The sequence below is a fragment of the Sus scrofa genome, chromosome 9 (genome assembly GCF_054392235.1).
Source record: "Sus scrofa isolate SSC_HxYL_T2T_F1_AM1 chromosome 9, Sscrofa_HxYL_maternal_Yorkshire_Landrace_v2.0, whole genome shotgun sequence".
NCBI lineage: Eukaryota > Metazoa > Chordata > Mammalia > Artiodactyla > Suidae > Sus > Sus scrofa.
This window is the reverse complement of record NC_139391.1, coordinates 21131514-21152207: the sequence shown is the minus strand read 5'-3', so window position 1 is coordinate 21152207 and position 20694 is coordinate 21131514. Positions and strand designations below refer to the sequence as shown.

General features: G+C 44.3%; 1 long non-coding RNA gene across 1 annotated transcript in view; it reads left to right on the top strand.

Annotated features, from left to right (window-relative positions):
• The window catches only part of LOC146399779 (uncharacterized), a 452175-nt gene that overhangs the window by 368426 nt on the left and 63055 nt on the right, over nucleotides 1-20694 (top strand). The window contains exon 3 of the long non-coding RNA XR_014814861.1: nucleotides 2309-2456. This is a non-coding gene — a long non-coding RNA (uncharacterized LOC146399779). The remainder of the gene's footprint in view (nucleotides 1-2308; nucleotides 2457-20694) is intronic.

The following is a 20694-nucleotide window of genomic DNA, read 5'->3' as shown; positions in this document are numbered from 1 at the left end:
AAAGCCCCAGTGGGGTTCAGATTTAGATGTGTTTGTCTTAGGGAAGCAGGGCATGAAAAATTGAGAGAGCCCCTTTTTCACTCTGTCAAGTACAAAACAAGTTCATCTGCTGAGAATGAAGAAAGAAGTGGTGAGATGGGGAGATGGTTAGCAACAGAAGAGTGAGTTGGGATGGTCTGATCTTGCTGCTATGGAAAGTGGAGACAGAGCTATGGAGAGTGTGAGCCTGAGGAGTACATCTGGGGAAGCGTCTGATATTCCCCAGGGCATCAATCTGTGAACTTTCTTTTTTTTTTTTTCCCCTACCTTTTGTTCTGTTTAGTTCTGGATCTATAAGTAGAAAAAAAAATTTTTTTTAAATCTTTTTAGGGCCACACCCACGGCATATGGAAGTTCCCAGGCTAGAGGTCAAATCTGAGCTATAGCTGCCAGCCTACACCACAGCCACAGCAAAGCAGGATCTGAGTGGCATCTGCAACCTATGCCACATCTCACAGCAACACCAGATCCTTAACCCACTGAGCAAGGCCAGGGATCAAACCCACGTCCTCATGGATACTAGTCCGGTTCGTTAACCACTGAGCCACAATGGGAACTCCTGTGGATTTTTTTGATGTTCTCAACAGCCTGTGGAGGAGCGAAAATGGGAATTGATTGGATTGCTCCATTGTTGAGACTTTGCCAAGAGACTGTGATGGGAAAGTTAAAGGGACAGGACATTGAAAGTGGCAAAGTGGCAGACCAGAAAGTCTAGGCTAGAGAGGGGGTGATATAAATATAGAAGAGGAAGAAAATGGAGGCATCAAAGGAACTGAGGTCTACCAACAGGCAAACTAAAGTGAAGATGACGGGTGGTAGAGAAGGAACTGGTGACCAGAGGCGTCAGAAATGGACGTCATGGGTTAAAGACCACAGTTCTTTGCACTTTCCCCCACTGAGAGGTGGAGTCTGATTTCCCTCCCCTTGCACATAGTGATTAGCTTAACCAGTAGAAGGTGGTATATGTCTGATGATCTGGGCTTCGAAGGTGGGATCATGAGAAGCCTTGTAGCTTCTACCTGGACCTCTTAGAATACTTGCTCTTTGAGTCCTGAGTAACCTTATAAGTCTAGCTCTTCTGAGGCCACCATGCTGGGAGACTGCATGGAGAGGCCACAAGGAGAGGTCCTGGGACTCCAAGAAGCGAGAGGTGCCTGGCCAGCCCTCTGCCGTTCCAGGCTCAGTTATTTGAATTACCGAGCTGATGTTCTCACCGAGCTGTGACCCCTTTGCAGACTCAAAACAAAAGATTGCTGTTTTGGGGGGTGGTTCATTATGCACACTAAATAACCATAAGAACTGGAATTAAGTTTTTGGAGGTGGTACACTCTAGGCTGAAGACAAAAGCCAGGGAATGACCATGATCTTGTGGGTAGAAGAAGATAAAAGTGAAACTCACTGGAGTCAAGAGGGCCACATAGGAATAAGAAAGCTTCACGCAGGATACAGAGGACACCAGATCAGAGAGAGGTGACGAAGAGAGACTTGTCAGATGTGGAAACTTCGTACGAGAATAGTTTCCTTCTCAAGTCCCATAGAAACATCTATTTTTATTTGCATATGCTTATTAAGTATCAGTTTAACTGTTCATGCAAACCAGTCCCAAGGAACATACTTGGCAGTGTTTAAATTTAGAGTGTGTGATGTTGCTGCCCTAGGTGATCATTCTAGAAACATTAAATGATAAAAATGATAAATTGCATTTCTTTAAAATGGTGTTCTTAAATATAGATGTCCTATTACTCAACTAATTCTATCACCTCCCCCTCAACTCCCATGTATTGCCACATATAGTCTTGTTTCTCTCTCTTGTGATGAAAAACATTCAACAAGTTTGTATGGAGCATCTGCTATGTGCCAGGCTCTGTGTTAGGTGCTGAACTTAGATTCGTGCTCATGAAGTAGGTCCATCTTTGGGAATTGTAACAGAGGTGTTTCTCACGCACTGAATATGTACCAGGTCCTCTACTGTGTACTTTCTGAGCCTTACCCCAATCAAACAACAATCATTTCTATTTCAGGTGGAGCTCAGTCAGAGAAACGGAACCACTGTAATTACAGAAAGGGATTTGTTATGTAAGGACTTGGCCTTACATAATCGTGAGAGCTGGTTACCTTCACACCTTAGGTTGGAGCATGCAGTCCTTGGGGAGGCAATCAGGAAGGGAAGGTGGAAGTAGAGTGGGGGAGGGAAAGAATGAAATGGAACCCGAAGAAAGGGACTGAAATCATAGCAGTGTTTTTTTGTTTGTTTGTTTTTGCTTCTCAGCTTGTCCTGCAGATGCCAGGACTTTGCCCTTGAAGTTAAACCATGTATACCTGGCCTGGGGGTCCAAGAAGCTGAAGAAAGATCTAGTAGAAAGTTAGAGTCACTGCAGGCCTGACCACTACGTCCTGCCAATCAGATGAGCCAGCAGGTAAGCGACAATGCGTATGAACTACAAAATGCATGCTGTTTCACTTGCATTTGGCACATCTCCCACTGGAATCTCTCTTAGGGCCCATTCTAACTGCAAACACACCAGAAAGGGAATTCTGGGAAGTGTAGTTCAGCCCCACCAAGCTGTCCCGTTACAAACCACAACAGATACTATTCAGACAGCAGTAGTGAGTAGGCGCCATCATCATCCACATTTTAACAGAGGTAGAGACGGAGGCTCTGTTCTCAGGAAGTGATGCTCTGAGCAGACAGACTTGGACCTGCTCAATGCCAAAGCTTGTGTGTTGAGCCATCACACACATGTTCTTTGCTTCTACTTCAGGAAAGTTCAAAACGGTGGGTGGACAATCAAACACCTCCACTGCTTAAGCCCCTAGTTTGGTCCATACATGGGCACAGGACCCAGGACCCATGAGCTTTTCAGACGCCTCAGTAAGAGGTGTAAGACCTGACAAAGAAGATGTTTCAGCTGCAAAGTACAAAAAGAAAACTCAAAATCCAAAATAATATGCACTTAATTGTACGGGACAACATCTTTAACTCATCTACAACTCGCCACATGAAATTTCAGATAAATTTTAGTCGTGCAAGATTCAGATGGATTAATGTGTTTGATGTAATGTGAGGCAAGAACTCTAAAACTAGTGCTGAGGACCTGCCAATTTCTTCTGGAGAGAGGAAAATTTGTGGGGCAGGGGCAGGGAGCTGATATTGTTAAAACCTATTCTGGAGACCACAATTTGGAATTGCAGGTGTGGCAAGAAAAGGAAAACCACTACCTGATATTCACTCGGGTTTTGTATAAAATGGAGCAAAAATGGGCAGCCTTGGTCTTGGCACAGAGCCCACCTTGCTGATGTGTCAGGAGCATTTTAAACATATCGCCGCAGGTGGTTGAATGAGAACAGAAACCAGAAACACAGATTAAATTTAGCAGCAGATTGAATTGTGCTCACCAAGACGTTTGCCTCTCCGCCTGTTCCCTTCCTCCTCTCAGCTCAGGCGGCAGGATGCCTAATCACACAAGGCAGCCTTCTAGCGAATTCAATTAGCCAGAGGGAGTCTTGCGTGGGTTAACGGGTAAGAGAAATGGAAAGAGACATAACTTCTTCACAGAAATAGCCAGGTGCATTGTGAGAAGGATTCAACCCCTCCACCAGACAAGGCTTATCCTTCTCTGGAGGCCACGTACTCCCACCGGTGTGGCAACTCCAACATCCCAGGTGAGGAGGAGAGGGGAGCAGTTCACTTGGAGCCAGAAATAGGCTCTTCCGGTTGGGTTCCTACATCTGTAGGACTTCCGGTCCATGAGAATGTACAGGCACTAGTGTCCTGATCTTTGTGGCTACCCTTGCTCTGAACACTCAGAAAACTCTCACATGGCAGTAATGGATAACGTTCATGGATTGAGCATTTACTATGCATCAAGCACTGTGCTAAGCCAGTCCCTGTGCCTTCATAATGCTTGCCCTTAACCAGTATGATAAAATGGCCTCGAGTTACCTGGCACTGTCACCCCGCCATCACTACCACCTCCTAGGTGCTCACTGCTTCCCCAATATGAGGGTGTCCCACTTGAGCTTGAAGGATTCAACCCTCCACCTGCCTTAAGGAGGAAGTGGGTACTTTCCCCCTCTGCCCCTCGCTCCAGACACTCACATCCTAAGGCATGATGATACACGCACACTTGACCTGTCTGTCCCAGGGCTGTGCCTATATCATCCATCTTTTCTTCTCTAAAGTGACCCATGTCTCTTTCTCTTGAGACCTCAGACAGGAATTCCTTGTTGATATGAAATTTAATTTAACTGAAACTTATTTCAAGGGATAATATTGGTTAATAGTGTGGTCTTTGTGGCCGTACAGTATGAGTTTGAATTCCTGTCTTATCATTTTTGTCTCACGTGTATGGTCCTTAGCAGTTACTTAAAATCTCTGTTACCCTCAGTTTTCTCAGCATGAAAATGGATATAATAATAGGACTTAACTCACATAGGATGTTTTGAGAAATAACAAATTAATATCTGTAAAAATGCTTAGGGTACTATGTGCCACATGGTCTGCAATCAATAAATATTAGCAGTTTCTGGGGTTCCTAGCGTGGTGCAATGGAAACGAATCCGACTAGGATCCATGAGGATGTGGGTTCAATCCCTGGCCTGGCTCAGTGGGTTAAGGATCCGGTGTCGCTGGGGTGTAGGTCACAGACGCTGCTCGGATCTGGTGTTGCTGTGGCTGTGGTGTAGGCCGTCATTTGTAGCTCCGATTCAACCCTAGCCTGGGAACCTCCGTATGCCACAGGTACAGCCTGAAAAGCAAAAAAAAATAAAACAAAATAAAAAATAAAAAAATAAGTATTAGCAATTTCTGCTATAACTAGGTGCTAATAAATATGCTAGGCAATGAATAAGACATTATACCCAAATCATAGTAGCTCACAGCTCAATGGAGAAAGCAGATATTAAAATATATAGCTATAATGCAATAGGATGAGTACTGTGAAGAAGTCCAGATTATGCTGATTTATGAAGGCTTTGATGGTCCGCAACCTCCCCTCTCCCCCGAAACTCCTGAGGAATAAGGTGAGTTCCCATGAGGAGCAGTGGCTCACTGCAGGATTGGCATGAATGAGGTTTACCAAGGATGGAAGAAGTGCAAGGCCACCCTGCAGCCACGTCCCACTTTCCAACCACCCCAAACTACCTCCGTGACTCTAATGACATGATACAGATTATAGCTGATTGCCTCTTTCAGCAAATATTTGATAAACACAAATGTGCCATATTGTGTTTTAGGCACTGCATAGTGTTTGCAAGCCAGAAAGACAACACTGAACAAAAAAACACAAGTGTGCCAAACATTAGAAAGTAGATACGCTGGTGCCAAGAAGCTTAAACTTCCTGAAAAACATGAAACCAAGATTTGAGTAAGAATCAGTTCAGAGAAGGAACTGAGAGGCCTTAAATGCATGTTTGCCAAAAAAAAAAAGAGAGATAGAGAGAGAGAGACCTCACTGAAAATTATGACGCATACTGTCCTTCAAATGCAGATGTATAAGCAGATGCAGAACCCCTTAAGATGCAGATAGGGAATAGAATTCTAGGTCATTCGCCATAGTTTGAAAAACTATCTCATGAATAAAACAGACACTAAAATCCTAAAAGATGTTAAAATAATTGGTAGCCTTTAGGATAGAAACTGAAAATAGTAAGACACAGCTATAAACACAGTTGGGTGTAATTTGAATCATCAATAAGAATATAAAACATATATGTAAGCATATATACACACCCTATCTTGGATCTCTTCTTCTCTGCCCCTAGAATTTCTTTTGGGACAGTGACCAATCTCATCTCATGAATTATGAAATCAAAGGCCATTAGATAGTCGTTCTTGAGCCAATAATTTAATTAAATAAAACTGCCACCTTGATTCTCCTCCTAGACCTACCAAACCTTCCTGCCCTGTACAAGCCACTGTCATTTAGATTCCAATCATGGTCTTCGGCTGCCTCTTCTGTCTCCTAAGAAATGCCACCTGGGGCAGCCGCTGCCTCCCTCACAATCTGGGAGATTAATGGACCCATCACAGCATGGGTCATAGGCAGCCTAGCGAGAAGGCTCGTCACGCTTCCTGAGTTACTTAGAAAGGGAGTGAGAAGGAGTTTAAATAGAAGAATCTACAAACAAATTTGAATTAGACAAAACTGAGAGCTGAATATACAAAGGAGCAACCTCGATATTGTGTATCAGGGAATACGGGGAGGACAAGATGACAAAGTGCCAAGAACATCCGCATAGACTAGCATTTGGGAAGGTCAAGGCAGGTGTCAGGGTGACATGTCAACAGAAGTAATTGAAGTAATCAAGGCAGTAAGGGTTTTAGAATCCAGCAGACCTGAATTTGAAACCAATTTTTACCACTTAGTAGCTGTATATTTTTGTATAGGTAACCTCCCTGATTTTTATATCTAAAGGGAAGAAAGGGGGCGTTCCCTTTATGGCTCAATGGGTTAAGAACCCGACTGGTATCCATGAAGATGCAGGTTCAATCCCTGGCCTCACTCAGTGAGTTAAGGATCCAGCATTGCTGTGAGCTGTGGTGTAGGTCTCAGATGCAGCTCAGATCCTGCATTGCCATGGCTGTGGTATGGGCAGCAGGCGCAGCTCTGGTTCAGCCTCTAGCCTGGGAACTTCCCTATGCCACAGGTGTGACCCTAAAAAGACCAAAAAAAAAAAAATAATTAATTAATTAATTAAATAGAAGAGAGGTATAATATTTATCTCCTAGGGTGGCAGTAAGAATCATAAGCAGTTTATTCAAGCCAGTGGATCTTGAATCATAGAGCTCAGCTCAAACTATTTTAAGCTTCAAAAAAATGAATGCATCATCTAACTAGAAAGTCCAAGGGAAGAAGGAGGCCTCAGGGACTCCAGGGACTCGAACGACATTGTCAAGATTTTTCTCCTGTGTGTTGACCCCGTTCAGATCTACTGCAGATAGCTTTGCTCCATGAAGCAGGGAGAGGAGAGGAGGAAAAATGGCTGACAATCTGCTAGCAGAGAGAAAGAACCTCTGCATATAATTGGAGAAGACTTTGATGGGTCCAGCCTGGGCCCATGCTCATCCCTGTAACAGCCGCTGCGGCCAGCAGCATGGAGTGAAAGAATGAGCCAGGCCATGTCTCAGGCACACCCGAAGGTGGGGGCATGAGTTTCCTGGATTCCAGTCGGCACATCTCATGAAGTACTATAACCTCTGGGTCTTTGCTCATTTGAAAACTGCAACTACTCTCATACTGAGATAAGAAGAATTCTTTACTGAGGAACAGTAGCCCTCTTGGCACTTTGAACTGCTGAATAAGTGTGAAGCCATTAATCTGCCAAGGATTTCTACTGTCAGGAATTCTAGTCGTGGCTCAGCAGTAATGAACCCAGCTAGTATCCATGATGATGTAGGTTTGATCCCTGGCCTCTCTCAGTGGGTTAAGGATCTGGCATTGCCGTGAGCTGTGGTGTAGGTCACTGATGCGGCTTGGATCTTGCATGGCTGTGGCTGTGGGCTGTGGCTGTGGGTGGCAGCTGCAGCTCTGATTCGACCCCTAGCCTGGGAACTTCCATATGCCACAGGTGTGGCCCTAAAAAAAAAAAAAAAAAATTTCTCCTGTCGAATAATCACCATCGAAAACTAAACAGAACAAAAGGTAGATGCTTTTTTGTCTTGGGTTATTCTTTATATATATGTTTATTATTTTGTTCATTTATTGAGCATTTACTATGTGCCAGACCTGTGCTAGGCACTTCGTATTTGTTAGTCTTTACAGTAATCTTATGAGGCAGTATTATTAACCCCATTGCATGGCAAGAAATCTTAGGCTCAAGGAGGTTTTAAGTAACTTGCTTAACACTTCATAGAAGAGGACAGGTCAAATCAAAGGCCATGCTCTTACCTACCAAGCTACCCCTTGATAGGGGTATGAACAAAACAGAAGAGCATCGGAAAATAAGATTAATTTAGTCCAAGGGAGGTCTTCAGGGACACGTTAGAATTTTCTTAGCAGGGAATATGGTAAAGGACGCTTGAGGCAGAGGAAGGACGATGTGCAAAAACTGTATGTGCAGCTAATGTTGCAAAAGCTGTAATTGACAAACCTATCCAACCCTTGAGAACACAAAAGAGGTGCAAGCCTTTGTAGGGATTTGGGAGCTTTGGAGGACTTTTATCCCCCCCGCCCCCGTCACAGTGCCTCTGTACCTTATACCACCTGGTAAAGAAAGGGCACAGTTGGGGTAGGGGTCAGAGCAGTAAGCTGCCCTTGAGAAGCAAAGATACTAGCAAGCAGATTAAACCTCTCACTATCTCCTGCGTGGGGCTCTCATTTGAGTTAGATTTGTCTATGACTCTGGAAGGTATGGGCTGGGCACTGAGACAAAGACCCAGGGAGAACCCCTAGGATTCTGGTTGATCTCCGCTCAGGAAGGGGGCAGAAACCAGATATGCACTCATACAGCAATAGCCCCTAGCAGTGTATTCAACACTCCTCCAGGGAGACCCTCCCATGAAGGAACAGTGTATCATGGTAAGAACGTCCCTTCCTATCAAGAGGTGTATTGAGAACATGTTCCATCACCCCACCTCTGCCATGGCTCAAATCCTCACGGTGACCAAGTGGCAGCCTGTTTGCAGCAGAGGAGCACCCTGTCTCTTGGCCCATTGTCTCTAGAAATGTGGTTGCTACTAGGCTCTGTAGCATATGTATAGCCTCCAGTGCCCTGCCCCTATTTCCATGGCAGCCCCTTGTGGCCTGTAGAGAGGGAGTGGGGGAAATTCCTCCTATGGAATTTACAGATGGGTCTAGTTGGGGCAACCCACTCATGTGGACTGCCATCACTATTCAACCTGGCACTTATACCATCTGGATGGAGTCAAAAATGAACCACAGCAGCCAGGATATGGCTGGTGACCACTCATGAACCCTATTCCTTAACCCTTTGCATTGACAGTTGACGTGTTCTAAAGGGATTAACCCTATGGCTTGGACGATGGGAAGCCGAGGAGTAGATGGTCATGAATAAGCCCTCGTGGGGTTAGGATATGTGGAAAGACATTTGGGTTTGCCTCTAAGAGCCTGAGTCAGTCCTCGCTGTTTTCCACATCTCGGCCTCTTGGCAGTCAGGAAACTGATGGTCTAGCCTGAGTATGAACCCCAGCAATGAACCCTCCAGTAGCTATGGCAGATTGGATACGTGAAGAGTGGCCACTGTAGCCCCAGCGTAGGGTGGCAAATTGACAAGGATATGGATTGTCCTTAAAATATAGTGACTTTGTTAATGCAGTAACAGCATGTCCTGTGTTTTTTACACAATGCCCAAGGGAACTACCAAAGGAATCTGGGGCCATATACCAGAGTTCCTAATTGGTGAGAGAATAGCAAATTGATTTTGTTGTCCCCACCAACCTCTGAGTGAGTGTTCTAAATACACTTAATTTTCTTTTTAGGGCCACACCTGCAGATATAGAAGTTCCTAGGCTAGGTGTTGAATAGAAGCTGCAGCTGTTGGCCTATGCCATAGTCACAGCAGTGTGGAATCTGAGCTGCATCTGTGACCTACACAGCAGCTCACTGGCAATGCTGGATCCTTAACCCACTGAGCAAGGCCAGGGATTGAACCCACATCTTCATTGGTACTATGTTGGGTTCTTAACCCACTGAGCCACAATGGGAACTCCTAAATATGTCTTGATTCATGTGGACACCAAGTCTGGTTTAACCCAAGCTTACTCCATCACTACTCAAACCAGGCTGCCACCATTAGAGGATGAGAGAAGCTGAGTACCATGTAGGGATACCCTCATCAGTAGATAGTGACTTGGGGTCACACTTCAAAGATCATGGTGTGCAAAGCTGGACAACAAAGCATGACATTATATGGAAGTTCCATTTCCCCTGTAGCACATAAGCAACAGGGTTGGAGATACATACACACACATATATATAAAGAGCAGCAGATAAAATTACTAAAAGTAAAATTACTTTAGTCCACCACTTTGGTCAGTGGGCTACTGAAGTACCATCCCAGACTTTGATACAGTTAAATGATCAACCAGTAGGGCCAGTTGCCCCATATGTCAGACTGGGGACCTCCACTGAAACACCCATCACCATAAAAGTATGGCAGTCATGGGAAAGAACCACTGCCCCCATTCTCACCATGGATCAACATACTATGCTGCTGGGAACACCAAGCTCCACTGTTACTGGAATTTGCCATGGAATGTCCCACCCGAATGGTACAACCAGGTAGCCACCAAAAGAGCCACCTCAAAATAATGGGCAGATCCAGACACGGACACAATCAACATTGTTTCTTGTTTGTTGTTTTTAAGCAAAAGAGTAATTTATGGCTTCTGTAGTTGACAAAGGTATAATGGTAATTATATGAAATTAGATTAGGGATGAGATTCAAGGATTTGACACAGCCAAGACTGTCCATTTCTCATCTGTTTATCTTTTTTGAGTGCTGGCCTTAGCGTCTCCTACTGCATTCAGCCTTCTCACCCCTAGCAGAAGACGAGAGATGGTGTTTAATTTTTCAGCCTCTGTGTCAGTTCTAGTGAAGGACTCTGGTTAGCCTTGCTTGGACCAATCACTCTTGCTGGTGATGAGAGATATTTGACAGCATTGGGTTATTAAAAAGCTCACTCTGGAGGATGGATAGGAGAGCAGCAAGACCAGGGACAGAGAGGAGAGAGGCACTGAATCCTGAATTGATACAGTGACAGAGGGAAGGGTGTGGACACATGAGGTCAAAACTATGAAGAGGCAGAATTCAAAGAGCAGGGGGATTTGCATAAGGGGCAGGGATAGATAATGAAGGTGTGAGGGGTGTAGGAAGTGCCTCAGTTTCCTACTTGATCAGCTGGGTGGATTGAGGTATTGTTTGCTGAAGTATAAGGGAAAAGCAGTTTATCACTGGAAAGAAGAAATTCAATCTCACTCTTTTCTTCCCATCATTATTTAAACCCTTTCTCTGCTTTTTTCCCAAAGGCAATAATTGTCAATTCTGATTTAAAAACTCATTTAATGAAAACTAAACTTCATCTGTATTACTGAAATGGATGCTATCTTACTTATGTGGGTCTTCATGAGTAGATTAACAGATGTAGTAACATTTGAAGAATTTGGCTGGGAAAGGTAGCTGTGAGAATTCAAAGAGAGAGAGGGTGCATAACGCCTAGTAAGATAATTTAGAAAAGGCTGGGGTCCATCCACTGAGGTCAATGGGGCCAAAGATAGTTTGCACTAAAACTAAACAAGAGATCACTTGACAATTTTTTGAGAATTTTGTGTTTGTTAGTATATCAAATGTAATAAACTGCATTTAGTTTTATTCATAAATGAACATAATTCTGACTTTTCACTAATTCAGACTGCCCCCTCCTAGTAGTTTGAGTTAATGGGACCCATTGAACCTGGACTTGAAACAATGAACCATTTGGTTTTTTTACTGACATTCCAGACTATTGACAGTGCCATGGGCAGAGCATACAATATCCATCTGGTGCAGTTCTCAGATAGTTTTTCCTATTTCCTTATGTCCACCAAACAATTTATATTGTTTGACAGTTTCCACTCTTTGTGGGGGCAGTAGACTTACTGGTACCCAGTTGACATTGCTCCTCAGCTCCAGTTTGATTACTCGAACCCAGAGGTGGAATTAATTCACTATTAGAGGTTTGCAGCATTTGACCTTATAGGTTATCAGTGCCCAATATGTTCTCTTCTACTGGGGATTTGAAAACTTCGTATTCTCTTGGGAGAAAACACCCAGTTTGCAGTGTCAGGGGGACCTTTCTGACATAACCATTTTCCTTCTATAACTGTCACTGGTATGGAGGGGGCCAGGAAGCATCACTGCTGATCAGGACAGCCTTTTGGCTTTTCAAGTTCTCTCTCCATCTTGGGTCTTTCCCACCACCGTACCTGTTTGTGGATTTGTCAGTTTCTCCCAGACCCAAAATGGGCTGCCCAACATCATAAACATCTTGTCCCACATCTGGACTCAGCAGGAACACTAGGTGCTTGGGGCAAACTCGAGTATTCTGGCTTTTCATTGCTGCAGTTAATGCGGCCCGATCAGGGCTTCAAAGACGGGGGTGTAGTTGGCCTGTCTCATTCCCAGCTTCATGCGAATAGGTTTCCAAGCTCCCACAAGCCCATAGAGATTTCCCCCTCCTGGACAGAGCTTCCCTGCAGGCTAGAATAATCCAGTACATAAGGAAATGAGGGCCTTGAGCACCCTGAGTGCCATGCAGATGCTGTGGTGTGGTCATTTTCTCTGCCTCCTGCCCTGTCCAAAAAATGTTATCCTTCCCTTATCCCACAGCTGCACTAACTATGCCTGGATGTTTTTCCTGGCCCTTTGCTGGAAATTGGTAGCTCTATCAGTAAACTCAGTGGGAGTGTATTGTCTCATCATGAACATCTCCTGATTGGGGGCTGCGCCACTGGCTGGGGTTGTTGTTGCTGTATTTTTGCTTTCCCTTGTATCCTGGATCTGATGTCATAGGGCGCATCCTCCATTTCACTGTCAATCACTATAACATTCCCTCTTTGCTGTCCTCACTTTCCGAGGAATAACACCTCTTAAGTGTCCCAATCGGGCTTTGTCATCAGTTCTTGGGTCTTAATCTGCTTGCACCCTCCTAGTTTTGCAAAACTGCACACAAAGCTTTCCAACTTTTATCCTGCTCTCCCACCTTATCTGCCAACCCCCAGGCTGGCAGAGTAATGGACACTGCATGTCCTTCTCTAACCTCAGTTCTTCTTCAGACTTTCCAACTTGAGCTTCAGCCTCTCGTTGGTCTGGGTGTCCAGCCAAACTGCTCACATTCAAGGCCAGCCCACCATGCAGCAATTCATCTTCCTTCTTTGCCACACTGTGCTCTCCACAGTTCCTCCAACAAATGCATTAGACCAACTGGCATTGTCGAGGTGTTCCTGAACTCATACAGTGGCCCAAAAGCATAAGGGTCACCCCTCTATACATAGAGGTCAGTGGCCAACCCATGACTCCCCTGATAGATGCCTCTTTCCCAAGACTGATTTCTTCAGTCTCATGGATGGCTCACCAATTGTTGGTTCATAAACTGGCCCCCATACACAGAAAGCAGAAAGAGACCAAGAGGCAGACTGGATCACACCAGATTGGTAAGTAGCAGTTTTAATATACAAGGGAGCTTACATCGTCTTGGGCAATTGCAAAACGAGTAGATGTCCACACACACCCACCAAAATCTTAAAAGTTTATATAGAGGTTTAACGGGTTCAGCCATGTGCACTGTCCAGATGGTCTCAACAACATATTGCTCTCTCGAGGCTGCATCCTTGAAAGAGCTCTGGCTGTGGGAACAGTGGGTGGAACATACATTCCAAAAACAGGAGGGGGTGAAGAGCCTCCAACTACCCAGGGCCCTATCTCAGGTTAGCCAGCAGTCACATCTTCCCAAGGGACCTCCTCCAACACACAACATGTAATCAGAAATGTATGCTGAATGAATACACTGAAATATTTCAGTTTGGGTGTCTTGAAAATTATATCATACCATCTTGCTTTAGAAAATCCCCTACCTTGGAGTTCCCATCATGGCTCAGCAGAAATGAACCTGACTAGCATTCATACGGATGCAGGCCTTGCTCAGTGGGTTAAGGATATGGCGTTGCTGTCAGCTGTGGTGGAGGTCGCAGACAGGGCTTGGATCTGGCGTTGCTATGGCTATGGTGTAGACTAGCAGCTGTAGCTGTGATTCGACCCCTAGCCTGGGAACCTCCATATGCCGCCAGTGCGGCTCTGAAAAGACAAAAAGAGAGAAAGAAAAGAAAATCCCCTACCTTGTGCAACATAGGAATGTCCACTCCCTCTGTCACTCCCCCACTCCCCCTGAGACCATATTATATACATGTTTAATTTATAGGTTCATTCACTTATGACTGAGCTGATTCTCTTAAAGAGTTTAATATTAGCTTTTAATTACATCCTGCCATGAAACTAGGACTTTAATAAATGTAAGGGAAGAACTCCTCTACATATCATCAGAGGTGAATTCAATTCAGTAACTCTATTTAATTAAGCATTTTTGTGCTCTGCTAGTCAGATTGCTACAGGAGATGTCATTTGCACAAGCTTGTCAGCTGGAGAACGCTAAGCAAGTACTTGAATACCTTGTAAGGGCTTCCTGTTCAAAGAAGGATTTTTAAATGATTTCCAAAGACAAGCTAGTTTTTGACATCTTCTCAGGAGTTCTTTGGGTTCTTTCATTCCCCTTCCCCAAAGTGTTAGTCATGAAGGCTTCTTTTCATGCTGCTTCCCCTCAATTTCCATGCAGCATACATCCACCTCCTCTGCTCCAGTTGGAACAGTAGCCTCCTTTCAAAGCTTGTTCCAGAAACCACCTCTTCCATAAAGCCTGCCCAGATTTACCTGGTGTTGGACTTGACCTATCCAGACATCCTCCCTGTGGTGTCCTAAAGCCTGACTTCTGGGGTAATTTGTGCTCCTGACCTCAGACAAAGAGTTGGATCCTTGTGAGTCATCACCTGTCTGAACTGAAAGAGAAAGACCATTGGGCTGAATACTCCTGCAAGTTACAGCATCTCTCTGGGCCTGAGTTTCTGCACCTGTAAATTGGAGACGATCGTGCCTACTCTGTAGGGGGTCGGAAGGATTCAGACTGGCATGGGGTTCAATCACTGCTCAAACCACCCTTTACAGCCAGGACGTGCAGGACTAAAATGCCTGTCTGAGAGTCACACAAAGAGGACTTCCCTAGATGGAGACACACGCTGTTCTCTTTCATCCAGATTCTTCACCCAGTGGTTCTCAACCAAGCTGTGCATCTGAATCAATGAGCAAATGGTTTTGCAAAATACAAATTCTGGGCCCTCCCGAGTCAGAATCTCCAAGGAAGAAGCTATCAGATGTGGACAGCTATCAGTCACTCTGTTTGTTCCATTGGTGCTGCTAAGTAGCTAGTATTGAGAACTTCTAACCAAGCAAAAACAGAAGCACCTCTTCCACTGAATAGACTACCCAACGGGGAGGCTTTGTAACCACAAGTTCTCAGCCCACAGTCACGGAGAAGTGAGCAATTAGGGAAGTCATCGGCTAGAGAGAAGGAAACTCCCCAAACTGCAGGCAGCTGGTGAATCAGCTCATCCAGGTGCGCTGGAAAAGAGAAGGAAAGCTCTTGCCATTCTGACTGAAAGCCGTCACCTCACAGGGGCATGATCTAAAAGACAAGCATGTTTGGGGCAGGTACCCAGGAGCTGCCTCTATTCCAAACTCACAGCATCTGCTTGGAAAAGGGACATCTGAGCTATAGCAGTAAGGCTAGCATGGCCTTGCTTACTTCCACCTGGAGAGCCATACCACGTGCTATGTCACTTGCACCTACCAACCCCCCTGAATCTTCACAACAGCCCTGTTGCATGAGCATTGTACCCATTTTACAGAGGAGGAAACCGAGGCACAGAAAGCTTATATGACTTTGCTGGACTCCAAACTCTGCCCTTAAGCATTCAGGGATTGTAAGTCATTATTTCAATTCTGTGAGCCTCCCTTTCTTCACCTAAAATAGTAGAAATTCTGCCCTTGGGAAGAATGAGGAGATGAGGAGGGACACACAGCTCTCAGTAAATGGCAGTTAGTATTGCTGCTTAATGTTGCTCAAAGATCCCTCTGAAATTGGTCACAGGACGGAGTGCAGCCCCACGAGTAAATGCGAGGTGTTTGCAAACGAGATTTGAAAGCCAAGTTTAATTCTGTAAGATGACGGCCTGGTTGAGATTTCCTGGTTTCTTATTGACAACACGCTTTGTTGTGCTCTTGTCCCTTTTAGTGACTCTTGGAAAGTGATTTAAAATGTGTTCCTAAGTGGAAAGAGCCCTCAAATTAGAGAGGAATCAGTTATTTCAAGTTGAAAAGGCAGATCACTGTTGTGATATGATGATTACATACATGTTAAAAAGAAAACAGCCTCAATGTGCCTGCTGGTCTAGTGGTTTGGACTCGGTGCTTCCACCCTTGTGGGTCCAGGTTCAGTCCCTGGTCTGGAAGTGGAGATCCCACATCAAGTAGCTGCAGACTACAGCCAAAAACAAACCAAAAAAGCAGAAATGCAATATGGGAATCTGCTCCCACTGCAGCCTGCACACCTCCCAGAGGCCGCACTCTCTTCCCTGTTTGATCATGGAGTACCTGGGGAATAAAGAAATCACCCCCCATGCCTCCCTGCCCCCTTCTCCCCGGGTTCTCTCTTCGCCCAGCTAGTCCTTCAAGAAGGCAAACAACCCATTTGGTTTACTTCGTGTTACACAATTTTCCAATATCCCCACCTTGGGTTTTCTCTGTAACCATTCCAAGCCCCCTTGGGTGTCTAAACAGCATGCAGGACCTTGAGGTGGGTTAACACTGTCGGTACCGTACCTGTTTGTAAACTGTGAAGAGCTGAACAAATGCCAGTCAGGTACTGCCTGGGTGCCCACATCTTGTGCTTCTCTGCCTTGCCAAGGAAGGCACTGCAGCAACCACCCAGTAGGTTTTGAATAAATATTTATTCAATGAATAAATAAGAAATAATCCATCCTATTGAGGTAAATAAAGGCCCAGGAGAATAAAGCCGCAAATTGGTCCCTAGGAGTTGCTGATGTGCTCATTTCCCAAGGACTTTACTGTGTGCCAGCAGCTGCGCTAAGGATGTCCCGGCTCCTTGACATGAGTAGCATTATTATCAGCCTCATTTTCTAGATGATGAAATGGAAACCAAGAGAGGTTAAGAGACAACCTGGAGGGCAGAACCAATGCCCTCCAGCTCTGCCCCCCGCTGCCCACCCCCTAATCCCCATGCCTTGCTGCTCTCTGCCGAGAGAGCTCAGCAAAGCTCAATTGTAGATGTGGAAGAAAATGACATTTATAGAATTAAATGCACATATTTTACTGATGGTGACTATGAGACACAGAGTATTTCCAAACCACATCTACAGCCCCGAGTGGTGAAAAGAGCTTAGGCTTTTATCATCAGACTGTAACAGTTGGAATTTCAACTGTCCCTTGAGAGCCGTGTGCCCTTGAGTTTATCACTGGGCCTCTCTGAGCAACAATTTATTGTTTCAATGCATGTTCCCTTTGGCATCTTGGAAAAGGAGTACATCATTGGAAGTTTGTTGCCAGACTTAGAGACCTTGTACATAAACACCAACAAGGACATTGCAAAGCATGTGCTTGATAAATGGTAAATTTGTTATTTTTACTATTTTGCTTCCTGCCTTTCTCTATACATGTTTTCCTAGTACTTCCTGTACCTGGCGCACCCCTACTCATCCTATGAGACAGGAGCTCTGGCCCAGGCCCTCCCGGAGCTCTGGTTGGTTCTCCAGCTCTCTTTCCTTAGAGCGGGTCTCACTTCTTTCTAGGAGCCATGAAGGTGCCTGGAAGTAGCAGCAAGGATCAGGCAGAAACAGGGACCCTGGGGCCAGGCCAGGCCAGGAGATAGTTTAAAAAAAAAAAAATTCGGTGGCTATTGAAAAGATGTGGGCGCCCCCCTGAGGAATAGAAGCAGAATGGTAACGGGTGGAATTTACTTTCTAGTCAAGTGCCAGGTCCCTCCTTCCATCATGGATCGTTCCTTTCCTCCCCACACATTCATCATGACAGCAGTTCTCGCAACACCCACCTTGAGATTTCTGTTACTTTCAGCCTCTGGGATGTTGATGAGGACTCAGTCCTGCCTTTCAGAGCAGAGATTAATGCAGTCCAACCCCATGTCTTCAGTTACATGAGGAAATGTGATAAAGTGGTGATGAAAGCCGTGAAGAATTTTTTTTTTGAGAAAGAGAAATACCAAGACACGTGGCAGAACACATTTTATCATCCTGTGTTATATTCAGAGAGAGAAAGCCTGGCTCCCCGCCCTGTAGGCCTTTTTCTCCCACTGTTTCTGTAAGTAGCAATCAATCAAGAGGATGATGCTTGAATTCGGGATGGCATGTCTCTGTCTGCCTCCCCCCAACATGAATTAGAAAGACTCTTTGCATGACAGGGCCATTTATTAAGAGCTAGGTTTCAATACTCCTTTCTGTGATAAAGCAACCAGAGTCAGCTTTGGGCCCCTTCTGGGATCAAGATATCCTACCTCTTCAAAGCTCAGCACAAAGACTTATATCAACAAAACTATTGATCTAAGAGAAGAGGAATTCTCCCCATAGCCTCTCATCTGGATATCATCATTTTTTTAACACCAGCTTGCTTCTTTATCTCCTTGATTTGGTATTTGTCTTCCTAGTTCAGAGACATTGCCATTTCTGTAGCTAACACTGAATTCATTTGCTAGAATTTAATGGAATCTTAGTCATAGGACTTATCATTCTGTATCTCTTTACTATTTACAAAACCCTTTCCCCTTGCTTTACCTGGTCCCTAAACCAAATGGCCTCTCAGTTATTACAGTTTTTGATGTTTTTTAAACTGCTCTTGACAGTCCTAGTAGCCTTGAAAATCTCTCCTCTTTCAAAAGGTTCTGTGATTCCTGATCTTGGGCCCCAAGTCTATATCCTACCCACCTATTGGCTGACCTAGTGTATCAGTCAGCTTTCACTAAGTAATGCTATGGTAACAAACAATCCTACTGTCTAAGGGGCTTATAACAAAACTTAACTTGTCAGTCTCATGTCAGTTGCAGGTTGGCTGTAGCTCTAGTCCATATGTCCTCTTCTTTTTTGGATCCAGACTGAAGGAGAAAACCTATTTTTGACATACCATTTTTGTGCAAGGGGAAAGGAGCAGTGGCAGTGATGTTTCTCAAAGATTCTGGTCATTGTAAATGACTTCTACTTAGATTTTATCGCCAAAGTAAATCGCAAAACCCAGTCTAATATCAGTGGTACACAGAAGTGTCATCTTTACAGAAAAGGCAGCAAATAAGTGCAAATAGTAATATAATCTTCTATACTTGGAACGCCTTGCTGATATCCACTGACGAGGAGTCCACGGTGCTCTCCAGAGACAAGTCCCCATTTTTCTTCCTAGATGTGTTCTCAACACCTTAACCTATGTCCTCCTCCTTAGGTGTTCACCTGAGGAGCCATGTCTTGATCTCTTTCCATTGTAGAATGTGAGAGTGATGATCTAAAAATGGACTTAGGGAGTTCCTGTTGTGGCTCAGTGGGTTAAGAACCTACTTAATAATCCTATATGCCACAGGGAACACACCAAAAGCACAGTCTTTGTTGAATCCATGAGGATGTGGGTTTGATCCCTGGCCTTGCTCAGTGGCTCACGGATCTGGTGCTGTTGCGGCTGTGGCGTAGGCCAGCAGTTGCAGCTCCGATTCAGTCCCCAGCCAGGGAGCTTCCACATGCTGTGGGCACAGCCCTAAAAAGCAAAAACAAAAAAACAAAAAACAAATAATGGACTTAATGATCACCAGCACCTGCAAAGCTAATCATGCAAAGAGTACCTTACCTATTTTATGAAGATTATTGGAGTTGGAAAAGAAGGATAAGATTTCTTAGACTTTATAAACTGAAGAGATCCTTTTTTAATAATGTTGACATAATTTTCTAAACCTAAAAAGCACCTCTAAGGCCCAGAGAGGTATATTTATTTGCCAGTGCTCATAAGGCTAGAGAATGATAGAGCAAAGACCATAATTCAGACTTCTTAAATCAAGGTTCTTTCCATTACCCAAAGACACATTACCTGCCGTGGACAAACTTCAGCAAGGGCTTTGCCTTCGTCTCTCATCATACAATATGAGGAATATAAGAAATTGTGATCCGGAAGATAGTATGTTCAAGCGAAACTGTACTTTGTTGAAAGAATGTATCTGACGAGTACTAACGAATGCATCCGTACCTACCTTAAGGAGATCTCTAGGACTATGCGATAGGGATATTCTCTAGGTTTTATCCAACCAACATTTTTATTAATTACTGTGTCAAGAACATAGAGATTGTGCTGTGATAGTCATTGGTACTGTTCATTAAATATTTCTGAGCACATACTAGAATTGCAGTGTCTGACCTCTGTGTGGTTAATGAGGTCATGAAGCTAATTCCAGCTAATGAGCAAAAGTAATGAGTATTACTTCCAGGCTGGGGCATCTCATTTCTGATGTGAGATCTTCAGATTCTCCCTCCTTGTGCCACGCTGACCAGCATCATTTGAGGTGGAGGTTTTTCTCAGCCTGGTTCCTGGAGTGAGAAGACATGGAGCAGAGTCTCAGCTAATTCCTCATGGAGACTATAACATAAGCAAAAAGTAAGCTTTTGCATTTTATTAGCCACTGGGGATCCAGGACTTGTTCATCCTTCAGTATAACTGAGCATATTCTGACTGCCTCTTTTCTTAGCAAAATCTAGTAATGTAAAACAAAGCTGAGAGAGATAACCAATATAACAATGGGCTAATTCAGGGTGAAAAAGCATTGCATTAGGTAGGGATTAAGAGCTAAATGTATTTAACAAGATAGACTTTAAGAGTGCAAGCGCAAATATAATTTCTTGCACTTGAGTTTTATAAATCAAGAAAAGTTCATGAAAGGAAAGCTTTATAAACCTGTAAGTTCATTAGGAATCAGTATTTTACTTTGCTGCCAAAAAAAGCCAAACTCATTGGTAGTCATAAAAAATATAGGATATAGAGATTATGTAAATTAAT